The sequence below is a fragment of the Bubalus bubalis genome, chromosome 8 (genome assembly GCF_019923935.1).
Source record: "Bubalus bubalis isolate 160015118507 breed Murrah chromosome 8, NDDB_SH_1, whole genome shotgun sequence".
NCBI classification, from domain to species: domain Eukaryota; kingdom Metazoa; phylum Chordata; class Mammalia; order Artiodactyla; family Bovidae; genus Bubalus; species Bubalus bubalis.
This window is the reverse complement of record NC_059164.1, coordinates 23,055,096-23,070,919: the sequence shown is the minus strand read 5'-3', so window position 1 is coordinate 23,070,919 and position 15,824 is coordinate 23,055,096. Positions and strand designations below refer to the sequence as shown.

Here is a 15,824-nt window from a genome sequence, read left to right as displayed (position 1 = left end):
AGGTCTTCATAGAAGTGTTCAACTTCACCTTTTTCAGCATTAGTGGTTGGGTCATAGACTTGGATTACTATGATGTTAAATGGTTTGCCTTGGAAATGAACAGAGATAATTCTGTCATTTTTGAGATTGCATTTTGGACTCTTCTGTTGACTATGACGGCGTCTCCATTTCTTATAAGGGATTCTTGCCCAAAGTAGTAGATATAATGGTCATCTGAATTAAATTTGCCCATTCTGGTCCATTTCAGTTCACTTATTCCTAAAATGTCACTGTTCACTCTTACCATCTCCTATTTGACCACTTCCAACTTACCTTGATTCGTGGATGCAACATTCCAGGTTCCTATGCAATATTGTTCTTTATGGCATTGGACTTTACTTCCATCACCAGTCACATCCACCACTGGGCTTCATTTTTGCTTTGGCTCAGCCTCTTCATTCTTTCTGGAGCTATTTCTCCACTCTTCACCAGTAGCATATTGGGCACTTACTAACCTGGGTAGTTCATCTTTCAATGTCGTATCTTTTTACCTTTTCATACTGTTCATGGGGTTCTTAAGGCAAGAATACTGAAGTGGTTTGCCATTCCTTTCTCAAGTGGACCATGTTTTGTCAGAACTCTCCACCATGTCTCATGTGTCTTGGATGGCCCTACACAGCATGGCTCATAGTTTCATTGAGTTAGACAAGGCTGTGATCCAAGTAATTAGTTTGGTTAGTTTTCTGTAATTGTGGTTTTTGTTCTGTCTGCCCTCTGATGGATAAGGATAAGAGGCTTGTGGAAGCTTTGAAGAGGAGAATTTTTGTCAAATCAATTTCTACAGAATAAGTGCCAAAGAATGTGCGAAAATGAATCATTCCATATGAGACATGGCAGTTTTATTTAAGATTACCATATTGATAACACTATAGCCCTTTACATCATCATCTACTGTAATCCATATGGTTTTAACCAGAGGCCATATAAGTGAACTGAAGGGGATATGTCTGTGTCTGTCTGTGTTAGTTGCTCAGTCCTGTCTACTCTTTGCAACCCCATGAGCTGTAGCCCACCAGGCTCCTCTGTTTATGGAATTTTCCAGGCAGGAATACTGGAGTGGGTTGCTATTTCGTCCTCCAGGGGATCTTCCTGACCCAGGGATTGGACCCAGGTCTCCTGCATTGTAGGCAGATTCTTTAACATCTAAGCCTCCAGAGAAGCCCAGAAGGGGATATAATGGGGGCCAATCATAGTGAATCCTTCACTTTTTTTATGTAGATACATTGCTATATTATATATTGATATATTTTTAAACTAAAATCAAATACAGGTATAATAAAACTCATTTTTTGTTTTAATTATGAATGGTAATTATTTGGAAAGAAACTTATGGTTCAAAGAAGCTTGTCATACATATATCTTTAAAACAGTAAGAGTTATAGGTGAATAGTTTCATATTTTATTGTATATATTATTTTTCATAAATATAATTTCCTCCACAATATCATATCTTTCTTTCTTCTCATGGAAGTGTTCAGGAGATAAACTTTCATTTTTGAAATTTTGTCAAGCAAAGACCGTATCTCAAGGGTCAAAGTCAATGAGTCTTCACCAGGCTGAACACAGTAATGGAACTGCCCCCCAGATTGAGAGGTAGGGCATTATTAAGATACCAAAAATCTTTCTTGAGTACCCCATTTCACTTAATAACCCTAATGATAAAGGTAACTGCTGTCCTGACTTAAGAGCTTAGATTAGTTCTGCTTCTTTTTGCTATTAATGGAATCATACATTATGTGCCCTTCTGTTTCTGACTTCTTTGTTTCAACATTTTACTTGTGAAATTTATCCATGCTTTTGCCTTTAGTTGCAAATCATTCATTCCTGTTACTGTGTAGTATCTTTTTGTAAGGATATTCCATTTTAGTCAACCTAAAAATTTATAGATAACAATAAGGAATACCTTTTCAAATATTTATTGGCTTTTAAATATCTAGTATCTTTTGCAAATATCTGTTCAAGTCTTTTGTACATTCTTCTGTTAGATTTTTATCTTTCTCCTATAATAAGTTTATTTTAAATATGTTTTTTGTTAGAGTATATATACTGCAAATATTTTTTCCACTCTGTGGATTGTGGTATCTTTTGCCAAATATTAAGATGGTAATAAAAGTTCAATTAAAAGAAGAGTTCTAAAAAATTTATTTGAATATATTCTATCCTTCCCTATTTATTTTCTCTAAAAAGCTGATTTTATCTCTTGATATATTTAAGAACAAACATACTCTTTTTACCGATATCTGAATAAATAGCTTTTTCAACATTGACTCTCCATTATCTGAATGAATTATCAGACTCTTTGCCTAAAGGGGACCATTAGTATACTAAGTAGTTTTTTACCAAATAGTTTAAGGTTCATATATATTCATTTTTAGTAAACCAGCATATTGTTGACAGTGGGATCAGCAATGCTACCAACTAATGCCTAAGTGTCAACATTTCAAGCAAATCATTTCTTATGTCAAATTCAGTTTACTCAAGGAATAAGCAAATTATTATAATTATCTCCTCTCACCTCATTTTTAGTAGATTAATTGACAATTCTGTCTTTTTATGGATGAATGCATATATACATATGTGTGTGTGTGATGAAATGACACACACACATACATAGAGTTGAAAATAGTGACTTACCAGAGGATAAACTGCAAATAATATTTCAGGCCTGAAGAACATTTAATTACAAGTATAAATTTGACATCATTTATTACTGTGATTTGCAACAAGTCTACAAGATTCAAATATAAAGATGTTAAGTTTCCTCTAAGCAAAAGCATTGATCTGAAGACTTTTAACTTCTTCCCATTGACAAAATATATCGGAAAAGTGTGGGAAAGGCCAAATAGAGCTATTTGTTCTTAAATACTTTAAAGCACTGCATTTTTTTCAAAGTATTCCTTAAGATTTCCTAAAGGAAATTAGTCCTGAATATTCATTGGAAGGACTGCTGTTGAAGCTGAAACTCCAATACTTTGGCCACCTGATGCGAAGAGCTGACTCATTTGAAAAGACCCTGATGCTGGGAAAGATTGAGGTCAGAAGGAGAAGGGATGACAGAGGATGAGATGGTTGGATGGCCTCACTGACTCAATGGACATGAATTTGAGTAAACTGTGGGGGTTGGTGATGGACAGGGAGGCCTGGCATGCTGCAATCCATGGAGTTGCAAAAAGTCGCACACGACTGAGCGATTGAACTGAACTGATGCCTTAAGCATAATCATTAATAAAAGAAATCATTAAATAGTACTGTTGTAGCCACATTTTCTGGGAAACAAACTCACTCAGAAGGACGGTGCAGATAGTGGAGAGCAGTTTATTACACTGGCAGGCCCAAGGCAAAGTCTCCTCTTAGCCAAGGACCCACACCGACCTTTGTGAAAACCTTGTATACCTTAAATGTACTGCTCAAGCCCACATCCCCAAATTCCTTAAACCTAGCCTGGAAAGTGTTAAAGGGAGATACAATCAAGTTACAGCCATGATTCATAATCAGAAGGGTCAGCTGGTTATACATTGTAGCCTATACCAATGGGTGCCATAAAGATTACAGAGGTGATTGACTACAAGGGGATTATTACATTCTTTTTGGCAATGGGAAATCTTGGTATAGAATCTGGTGTTTATCATTCTGGGAGGCCAGTTCGGCCATAGGTATGTTATCCCCATGGCTACCAGGCGCATAGTCCAAAGCTCACTGAAAGTGCAAGATGGAGTTTCCTTCTTTTTCAAGGTGGAGTCAGCTCGGCCTGTTCCTTTCCTCCCTCAGTATAAGTAGGAGAAAGAATAAAACAGAATAGGGAAGTAGTAATATCAGTATCATTTAGAGTTTGTAACTTTAAAATTTCTAGTTTTTGAAAATAGCCTAATATTTCCTCCAGATTACATTAAAATAATTGTACAGCATTCTTTCCTTCTACAGTGACTTTTTTTGTGTGACTAAGTGATTTAAGAACAAAAACAAATGTTCCTTTGAATTATTTTTCATTTTCAATCCGTTCCTTAGGGGCCATTGTTTTTTCTTTCTCTATTGAAAATTTTAAATCTAAGCCCAAAATGTTCTCTGATGCATTAGAAACATATTTTCCCCCTATGCTCTTGACTTTGCCTAGATGGATAAGTCATAAAAGGATGGGGGCATAAGCTGTTTTTAGAATTGTGTAATGTACAACTACTTCTCTAAATTAAAGAAGTACTCCTTCCAAGTAAACTCCTCTTCATATACACACATATGCATATTCATGCATAAAAATAAGCTAAATAAGTCACAGGAGACATATTTTTTCTTGGACTTTTATTTCAGGAAATGTAAAATCCAGCCGAAAGGAAATGGGTTGCAGAGAATACACAGCTTATTTATTGTCAAATTCATTCAAGTTAAATGACTCAGTGGAGCCAGCAGTCATCAAGAGGAAGGGGAAGTTGAGTAATAGAAATATCCACAGTGTATTATTTAACCAACAGAGAGCTATAATGGAAGAAAAGTGAGAGTTTTGATTGGGGTGTGGGACTCTCTCTGGAGTGGGTACTTGTTGTACCTCTGTTTCATAGGCGAAAGCCACTGGGCGTCCAGTCACTTCATTTCTGTTTGATCTTTTAGGGGGTGGAATGACTCCTGATCTCTGTGATGTAAAAATATCTGTGATGGTGTTCTGCTAAGAGCAAATATATAAAATATCCAAATAACTGTACTAATCTTCATGTTTTCACATCTTACATATCTTTTTGGATGTTTCATTCTGGTCATTTTGTTGGACTGAATATAGATTTTTTTTTAATTTATTTACTTAATGAGTCAGCACATTGAAGTTAATATTATAGTTTAGTAGCTGCTGCTGCTGCTGCTGCTAAGTCACTTCAGTTGTGTCCGACTCTGTGCGACCCCATAGACGGCAGCCCACCAGGCTCCCCCGTCCCTGAGATTCTCCAGGCAAGAACACTGGAGTTGGTTGCCGTTTCCTTCTCCAGTGCGTGAAAGTGGAAAGTGAAAGTGAAGGCGCTCAGTCGTGTCCGACTCTTAGCGACCCCATGGACTGCAGCCTACCAGGCTCCTCCGTCCATGGGATTTTCCAGGCAAGAGTACTAGAGTGGGGTGCCATTGCCTTCTCTGAGTTTAGTAGCATCCTTCACTAAAGTTCCAAACAAGAATTTCTTCATCTGAGAATTTATTTCAGAAACTTTTAGCCCTGTAGAAATAGCCGAAGCATCTAGATAACACCAATATCTTTGAAATATCAGAACAAATTTACAGTTCCAAAAATAGCTTCAACATGTTACCATCTCACTATTCAATACAGCATGCTTTTCTTTTCTAGTCAAGCCTTTGAAGGTAGGGTAGATAATTCACCTTGAATTTTTCTTCAAACTTTTAAATGATCCATAAATATCCTTCCATAAAAGACCTAAAACTACTTTTTTGGAAAGCCTTTAAATTTTTCAAATGGTTGATACAATTTGTGCAAACTGAAAATGTCAGCAGGGAAAAAAGTATCACTAGAAAGAATTACAAACTCTTCAAAAAGGAGGAGCAACCTAAGATACAGTCTCTTCATCTAAAAATTGAACCCTAAGTGACAAATTTTGTTGCCACAGAGAATTCATTAAAATTTTTTTCTTCAGTCTTATACTGACAAACCCAACAGGAATGTAGCAAAAGATGATGTTTCTTTTTCCATTTAGTACAGTTTTTACTTGAAATAAAATTCTGATAAATCTATTTTTATTCCGCGTTTTATTTTCTTTCCTGCTTCAACCCAAAGTAACATAAAAATAAACTGCCAAAATATTTTTTAGGACAGTTTTTATTGCCTTTTTGCAACTGGGCTCCATTTGTAATAGGATATTTTGTAGGACAATGGTATATAGCCCTTTCCTTCAAGGGAGTATTTGTTCAGGGTGGGTGTAGGAAAAAGCGGAAAAGTGGTGCTGAGTTTCTGTTTTCAGTGAGTTTGGGATATAACGTTGACCTGTCTATTCTTCTCCATCATTCACTTGCAGACTGCCACTGTCTGACGGACTCAGTTCACGTAACTAAGGAAGAAGGTATAACCAGTAGTGTCAGGGAAGGTAAGAATACTTCTAATCAATGCAGAACAGGAGTGCCCTTGAGCATATCTGAGCGATCACATACTACCACTGTATTTCGAATCTCTTATATATTTCAGGTATATTGAAGGTGAACTGGGTGTTCAACACCAAATAACTGTGGTATTTTTAGTTATGAAAGAACAAAAAGTTTGACTTTCCATGTATTAAAATATTACAAAAGATAATGTATCCCCCCTAGAACAGCTTTGCTATATCAGATACAAAATAACCTGTTTTATTTCTTTTTGACTTTTTTTCTGAGAGCAAAGTAATATTAAATCAATGTAAGCATTAAAAAATACAGAAATTAGCATAGCAAATTTACCTTCTCAAAGCATATTTTTCATAACTTGACTCATAAATACATAGAATGAACATGTCAAGGAATTTTGAACTCATTAATGAAGGAACCAGTGGGCGTTAAAATGTAGTTACCAGTGGTGTAGATGCGAGATGCTGTAGGACTTGAGGGCTTGGGGGAAGACTTGTGGAAGGGAAAGGGCTCTCTGGGCTTGAAGCCTGGGTTGGATTTGGGCAGAGGACAGGTAATTCAGAATCACACCCTGGTGAAAAGGGAGAAGGAAGAAAGTGTTAGTCCCTCAGTTGTGTCCACGCTTTGCGATCTCATGGACCGTAGCCCACCAGGCTCCTCTGTCCATGGGATCTCCTAGGCCTGAATACTAGAGTGGGTTGCCATTTCCTTCTCCAGGGGATCTTCCTGACTCAGAGCACAAACCTGGGTCTCCTGCATTGCAGGCAGATTCTTCACCGTCTGAGGCACTAGGGAAGCCTAGTAGTTACCAGAGCAACTGAGTATTTTTACACATTTTAAAAAAGGGATTGTTAGAAGATTTCTAGTTCAGATATAAAACTTGAGGCAATAAAATCCCATTGAGCATGTCTTTTCTCCCAGGCAGAAATCTGCAAATGACTATGTATAGTTTTCCACTTCTAGATTAAAGAAAAACAACAACAAAAACCTCGCTACCTGATTGAATCTCCTGACCAATGGTACAGCCTGACCATTGTCTAAATGATGGTAGGTTTAAGCTCCAAAGCCTAACACTGTGAGTCTATTCCTATAGGTATCAGTAGTTTAAAAAATAAAATAAAAAAACCTTGTTTATTGGTTTCCAGGAAAGTAAGCATACCTTTCTTTGTTGAAGATGAACATTTGCCTATATCTTATACAGAACCAAGCATGAGATAAATGCAGAGAATATCTGTAGATGCTTGAGATAAATGCAGAGAACATATGTAGATGAGACTGAATAGCTGTATTTAATTTGTTACAGACAAGTATCAGTGAGGAGAGGAGTAAAGTTCTTTATCGGGGTATCAGGAATAATTCTTTCATAAGAATTGTATCAGCGTTGCCTCTGAGGACATATTAAGGGCAGCGAGGGCATTGACAAATCTTTAGGGCTTTCAAATCCATTTCGAAAATTGTAGAATCTCTGAAATATTTATGTAATTCACAATTTACTTGTATAAAATCATCGTTTACTTTGAAATCTCTTTCCATGCATCTCTTATAATAGTGTTAAACTAGGCCAAGACATATGGAGCATTTCAAATAAATCTAATTTTTTCTATTTCCCTTTTGATTAAATAAGGAAAAACAAGCCTTTATTATTCTCCAAATGTCTCTAAGAACTCTAAACTTAGTTTTAGATAGAAAAGACATGCATTTTTTGGACTAAATTTAGGGTTTGATCTAAAGAAAAACAAAAAAGATTAGCACAGAAAATTTGGTCATCTGATTAAAATAGGCTCCTAGGTGTCTAAGAACAATTAATCAGTATGACAATATAATACTTTAAGTAAACATGAGAGAAGAAATCTCAGCTCCTTCTGATATGAGCAATATATTTTTCATTGTTTAAATATCAAGGACATAATGAGGACAAAACAAAATCATACATTTATTTGGATACTCTGATGAGGCATGAAAATGTAGCTGTTGGGGCATACCATTTCAATACTCCATGCATGCTGCAGTCCATGGGGTCGCAAAGAGTTAGACACAACTGAGCAACTGAACTGACTGGTGTTAAGAAATGACAACATACTTCAATTATGATATTAATTGATACCTAAATTCTGTCTTGCGCTAATATGTGGCAGTAAAAAATGCATCAGTTCGTTTTTTAAAAACTTCCTTGAGGACAAGACTACGTTCTTTCTTTCTCTTAAAACCAAGAACTTATTGCATACATGCAGTCATTTTTTCCATGCCATTATAATTCTTAGTCTAATCTCAAACATCAAAATTGATTATAACTTTCAGTCAGGTAAGTTCTATTGCAAATGAAGGTAGTGAATGATAACTGTCAATGTCAACCATGTTGCTAGACAACAAAGGATCTAGAGCAAAATAATGGGCTACCTACTGATACCCACACTACTTTTACCCATTCTTAATTGACTAAATTCTTAATTAACTCGACCCCCAAGTATAGCCACTCTGTAGCATGCTAAAGTAACAAAAAAGGTGTGCATATATATATATATTTATGTGTGTATATCTTACTCCTTGAAAGGAAAGTTATGACCAACCTAGACAGCATATTAAAAAGCAAAGATATTACTTTGTCAACAAAGGTCTGTCTAGTCAAGGCTATGGTTTTTCCAGTAGTCATGTATTGATGTCAGAGTTGGACTATAAAGAAAGCTGAGCACGGAAGAATTGATGCTTTTGAACTGTGGTGTTGGAGAAGACTCTTGAGAGTCCCTTGGACTGCAAGGAGATCCAACCAGTCCGTTCTGAAGGAGACCAGCCCTGGGTGTTCATTGGAAGGACTGATGCTGAAGCTGAAACTCCAATATTTTGGCCACCTGATGCGAAGAGCTGATTCATTTGAAAAGACCCTGATGCTGGGAAAGAGTGAGGGCAGGAGAAGGGGATGACAGAGGATGAGATGGTTGGATGGCATCACTGACTCAATGGACATGGGTTTGGGTGGACTCTGGGAGTTGGTGATGGACAGGGAGGCCTGATGTGCTGTGGTTCATGGGGTCGCAAAGAGTCGGACATGACTGAGCGACTGAACTGATACTGATATATATATATATATATATATATATATATATAATTCAGACTTTGTAATATTTTACAAAGTATCTAAATATTATTTGGAGGCTTCCCTGTAGGCTCATTAGTATCTGACTGCTAATGCAGGAGACATGGGTTCAATCTCTGGGTTGGGAAGATCTACTGAAGGAGGACAACCCACTCCAATATTCTTGTCTGGAGAATCCCATGGACAGAGGAGCCTGGCAGGCTACAGTCCATGGGGTCTCAAAAAGTTGGACACAACTTAGTGACATCATGTCTGACTCTGCGACTCCATGGATTGTAGCCTTCCAGACTCCTGTGTCCATGGAATTCTCCAGGCAAGAATGCTGGAATGGGTAGCCATTCCCTTCTCCAGAGGATCTTCCCAACTCAGGGATTGAACCCATGTCTCCTGCATTGCAGGCAGATTTCATTTGAACCACCAGGGAATCCCTAAACAACAACAAAATATTGTTTATTAATGATTTTATTTCACTTCATGGCAAATAGAAGGGGAAAAGGTGGAAGTAGTGACAGATTTCGTCTTCTTGGGCTCTAAAATATCTGTGGATGGTGACTGCAGCCATGAAATTAGAAGATGATTGCTTCTTGGCAGGAAAGCTATGACGAACTTAGACAGTCTCTATCCATTTAGTTCAGTTGCTTGGTCATGTCTGACTCTTTGCAGCCCCATGGACTGCAGCATACCAAGCTTCCCTGTCTATCACCAACTCCTGGAGCTTGCTCAAGCTCATGTCCACTGAGTCGGTGATGCCATCCAACCATCTCATCCTCTGTTGTCTCCTTCTCCTCCTGCCTTCAATCTTTCACAGGATCAAGGTCTTTTCCAAGGATTCAGTTCTTTGCATCATTGGCCACAATATTGGAGTTTCAGCTTCAGCATCAGTCCTTCCAGTGAATATTCAGTATGATCAAGGCTATAGTCTTTCTAGTAGTTACATATGGTTTTAAAAGCTGGACCATAAAGAAGGAAGAACACTGAATAACTGATGCTTTCATACTGTGGTGCTGGTGAAGACTCTTGAGAGTACCATGGATAGCAGAGATCCAGCCCGTAAATCTTAAAGGAAACCAACCCTGGATACTCATTGGAAGGACGGATGCAGTAGCTGAAACGCCAATATTTTGGTCACCTGATGCAAACAGAAAACTCACTGGAAAAGATCTTGATGCTGGGAAAGAGTGAAGGCAGAAGGAGAAGAGGTAATCAGAGGATGAGATGGTTGGATGGCATCACCAACGCAGTGGACGTGAACTTCGGCAAACTCTGAGAGAAGGTGAGGGTCAAGGAAGCCTGGCGTGCTGAAGTCCATGGGGGTTGCAAAGTGTTGGACACTCTAGGCGACTAAACAACAACAACAACAATAATATTTGAAATAAATCCATACCTTTGGGCTAGGCTTGTCCTTAAATAAGTAAGGATATTGAACATTTTGTTAAGCTTACAGACAAAAATGAAACTGAATACTTATTAATTCTTAACTAATATTTATATTAGCATAAAGTTTTAGAAGTTTTTTCCCCACCCCTGGGTTTCCAGAAACTTTGTTTAGTTGCTCAGTCATGTCCAACTCTTAGTGACCCCCTGGACTCTAGCCTGCCAGGCTCCTCTGTCCATGGGATTTCCCAGGCAAGAATACTGGAGTAGGTTGCCATGGGTTCCCTGATATTTGGTTTATGTGACCTTTATTAGTCTCTATAAGCTAATTAAACAGTGCCCCTTAAGAGATTTTGTAGTTCAATATATTGGTGTAACATGAAAGAAGGAACAATTTCAAAACTCATATCAAGAGGTACAGATGTTTCCTAATTATAAATACACAGATATGTAGAGTTTGCAGGTTTGTTTTTACAAATCAGTCACAAAAATAAGCACAAAACAATAACAACAAAAAATCAGTGCTGCAAGTCTCAAAGGGCTACTCTTCTTTCTTCTGCTGCTGCTAAGTCACTTCAGTTGTGTCCGACTCTGTGTGACCCCATAGACGGCAGCCTACCAGGCTCCCCCGTCCCTGGGATTCTCCAGGCAAGAACACTGGAGTGGGCTGCCATTTCCTTCTCCAATGCAGGAAAGTGAAAAGTGAAAGTGAAGTCGCTCAGTCGTGTCCAACTCTTCACGACCCCATGGACTGCAGCCTACCAGGCTCCTCCATCCATGGGATTTTCCAGGCAGGAGTACTGGAGTGGGGTGCCATTGCCTTCTCTGATTCTTCTTTCTAGTGGGCAAGAAATATGTTCTTCATTAAGTTCACTGAACTGAACTGAATTGAAGTTCACAAAGAATGTAAATGAACAAAATAAAAAACTAAATAGATTTATATCATCTCTCACCTGACTGAAAAAGATCTCCATCACCTCAGAAAAGATTATCAAAACTTCAGATTATAGAACTAGAATCCTAATCGTTGCTGCAGCCCAGTAAGAAATAAGTTATTGGTCATACGTAAAGTAGAATCAGAACCATAGTTGAACAATAACCTGAAACAAAATGAGAACAAGGGCGTGGGAGGTAGATTAAAGTACTGTCAGCATGTTGGCACTTGGAAATAACTCTAAAGATCCATTCTACACCTCAGTAAAATGTCAAAGATGTAATACCCATTAATGAGGAAATCACTCAAATAAAAACAGTAAAGCTTATTTCAAGAACATTCAAGAAGTTGAGAATTTATTGAAGTATTTGAAGTTAAAGGAGGAGTAGGAGGAAGAGACTGGAAAAGGCAATGGCACCCCACTCCAGTACTCCTGCCTGGAAAATCCCATGGACGGAGGAGCCTGGTGGGCTGTAGTCCATGGGGTCGTGAAGAGTCGGACACGACTGAGCGACTTCACTTTCACTTTTCACTTTCATGCATTGGAGAAGGAAATGGCAACCAACTCCAGTGTTCTTGCCTGGAGAATCCCAGGGACCGGGGAGCCTGAAGGGCTGCCATAATGGGGTCACACAGAGTCGGACACGACTGAAGTGACTTAGCAACTTAGCAGCAGGAGGAAGAGAAGAGAAGAGTATTGTAAGGATAAGATTGTTAATTACATACAGTCCTATTTATTGTCTTACAAGGCAATAAATCCATACCTTTGGGCTAGCTTTGTCCACCAGACAGAAAGTTACAAGTTAATAGCAACATCACATTTTGTGAACTAAAATTAAATAATAAATAGAAAGTTAAAAAAAAAAAAACAAACAGATACACTCACTTGGGTCCAAAAAATGAAAGATTGTTATTAGAAAAGGTACATGATGACATTAAAAGGGCATGCTATAATCCATTTTGTTGTGGTTTTCTTTTCCTATTTTCAAATTTATATATTATTTCTTGGTACTTTATAATTTCAAGTGCCAGAGATTACTATTTGGTCCATAGATTTTTTTTCTCATATATATATAATTATACTTGGGAACTTTGTATGGGATCTTATATAGTTTAAAAGCTTCAAACTTTTCATGGTAGGATATAACTGCCTATTTCATTCTTAATTCATTAATATGGCCACCTTGGGACTTTTCTAGCGGTTCAGTTGCTAAGACCCTGCGCTCCTAGTGCAGGGAGCCTGGATTCAATCCCTGGTTGGGGAACTAGATCCCATGTGCAGCAAGTAAAAGACCCTGCATGCTGCAAGGAAGATGGAAGAGCTTGTGTGTTGCAACTAAGACCAGGCACAGCCAAATAAGTTAACTAATTAAAAAATATGGCCAAATGAATGTACATATTTCCCATTTTATCCTAATATGCCTCTCTTCATTATATTATTACATCATATAAACTGTAAAAATTTAGATCCTCAATACTTTTAATCTTAGAGAAATAATTTTAGGACATAAGTATTTCTAAATTTTAAATTAATAGTATAGTGATATGTTTCTCCACTTTGTGTTATTTTTTAGTTGAGGTGTATGTCTCAGTGGTCAGTGAGTAAATGATTTGTGAATATATGAGTCTTTGAACCATGTTCATTGTGTTTACCATTTTGTATGAAAATGACAAACACTTATGTGCAGCTGGTTTCTCAGTAATCGTGTATATTCACTAGCTTTTTCATTAGTTTGGTTTCTCAACAAAGAGAAGACATGTCTAGAGAGACTGTGTTATTCTCACAGAACAAAGGTTCTGTGCATTTTATTTAGTTTTTCCCTAGGGAAAATCCTGAAGGGCTAGCAGTAATGTTATGATTTAGCTAGAAATTCTTGAGATGAATAAGCAAGTTGTGAGTGGCAGAAAAGGGTCTGCAATAGAGGAGTAGGAGGAGAATAGAAAGGGAAAAGGAAAAAAAATTACTTTATAGTGTAAAACCTCAGCAGCAAGTAGAACTAAATATATACCTTCATCTCTAAGAAATTCATTATAGGTTTATTGCAGTTTTCTTCTTTTGTAATCTGTAGGAAAACAATATATTGAAAATAATACATTTTTTCTGCCCTTTTAATTTATAAAAGAAAAATATTTCTTAAATAGTTTTAAATTTCCACAATTTATTTATATTTATAGAGTTTATCTCCTAATATTCTTAAAATTTGTAGGCTGCCAAGTGATTGAAATTTTGTAAACTCTCCTAAAATATGCACACATTTTTTCATGTTATAGAATTTATTAGGTTGATTCTTTCAATTCAAATGAATAATTTTTCTCAGACATCTTTATACTCACTAAATTGCTGAGTTAGTCTGATTCTGGTTCTTAGTACTGCCAATCCCAATCTAAAAGGTATATCCTGATGCTAAATTGGTCTTTCTAAGCCAGACATTTTCCATTATGAGGAAATCTGTTATGCATCTCATTGGTTCCCTACAGTTTCATTTCCATTTGTTCTTTCAAATCTACCAAATATATCTGTATATATCCTAATGTCAGTTATGGACTTGATTAGAAGTCATTTCCTTCAAGAGGATCTCCAAAGTTTTCCATATAAGCTAATATGCACTATTCAGTGTTTTTAAGTTTACCTATCAGATGTATTCCCTCTCTGCTGTCACCCAAAATGGGTACATTGCTACATCTAAATATAATGCCTAATTCGAGCTTTTTTGATATTTAGTATTATTAACTTTACATGATATATTTTAGGATATTATGGCTTAATATTTTATTAGTAAAAATCAAACATATGAAAGTTTCTATATTTTCCCTTGAAATTAAAAACCAACTGTCTCACAATGCATTGCATGGAGTAAAACAAATTTATAACTTTACACATTTCACAAAAAAGGACCTTCATCATTTGTATCTGGGAGCCTAGAACTTGCTAGTAAATATTTGATGAGTATCAGTATACTCATTTACCCCTAAACAAATTAACTGAACAGTTTCTCACTGACAAATATGTTAAAATAAAATAAACTATTTTTTATTTGAGCAGTGTATTTTGTTGAACTGAAGCTTCATGTTTTCTTTCAATATTTTATTAATATTGCTTTCCATGTTGTCTTTTATGATCTAAATATATTTATTACTATTGTATTTTTATGTGTTTTAGGTTCACAAATACCTTATTTTTAAAAGACAAAGCACAACTCAAAGTATAGATATTTTGGGTTTTGGATGCTATTATGGTATGTACAGATGAATACAAATATACTTTAATATGTTTATGGTGCCTATAGTTATTTCCTTTAGGAGTCTAAATGTGCTCTGTATATTTTTATTTCCTTCTTCATGCATTATTTGTTCCAATTTTCTGTTTAAGAGTGATTGTATAAAATCAAACTAAAAGAGTGTTCAACTCTATTTGTGTATAAACATATAATTAATATTTTACATAATATAAACAAAATATTTTAGTGAGCCTGCTATGTGCAAGTCCCTGTAAGAGGCTTTAAGGAGAGAAAATAAAATCATCTTTAATATATATATATATATCATGTATGAATAAAATTTTTAATTTCTACATCTTACATATTGGAAATGGAGATAAATTTCTATGCCTGCTTCTTGGCTCCACAGTTGCCAAACCAGCCACAACCAGCTTTAAGAATGCTTCATACAATTCTTTAATGCTTTACTTTTTAGCACTCTATGGATATCAAGGAGCTTTCAAATTCAATGACTCATTTAACTCATACACCCTTATGAAAGAAAGCAGGCGGAAACAGAAACAGATTCAGGGTTGTAAAGTGACTTGTTTGGGGCCAAAACAGTAACAGGTGTCTGTGAATTTTCTTTGACTTTGACTCCAAGCTCAGATCTTTTTTCATGATAAATTATTTTTTCAGAAATATATAGATTATACTGGAAATGAAACTGTTGGTGGTTGCCTGGGGCCACTTTTCTTCACTCTCTCTGGCATCTTTGTTCCCCAGTAGAGAGGACATTGACATACTTGATGGGCTGTGTATAGACACATAGGAGTTCAAATTTCAGATTTCATGTTTTCTCACACTGATATGGAGAATCTGGACAAGAGTTGATTTCTCTGGTCCTGTTTCCCATGCATTGAAATGAAGAACTGTGCAATTAAATTTTTGTCCAAATCCACTCCAGCCAGATTACTCTGTTCTAGGAACTGGTTGTTTCTATTCTCTATCACAGAATTGAACTTAGCAACAAAATGATGGATCTTATTTGCTAACAAAGAGCTTTCCAGTCATGCCTAACTCTTTATTTCTGTATGTTCCATTATGCAAA

The 15,824-nt window shown here is 36.5% G+C and overlaps 1 long non-coding RNA gene across 1 annotated transcript; it reads left to right on the top strand.

The window, feature by feature from the left end:
- The first annotated feature begins 10,223 nt into the window (after nt 1–10,223).
- LOC123466113 lies at nt 10,224–13,194 on the top strand. Its single transcript, XR_006641351.1, has 2 exons — nt 10,224–10,481; nt 12,716–13,194. It is a non-coding gene; the product is annotated as an uncharacterized LOC123466113 (long non-coding RNA).
- The last annotated feature ends 2,630 nt before the right edge of the window (nt 13,195–15,824 follow it).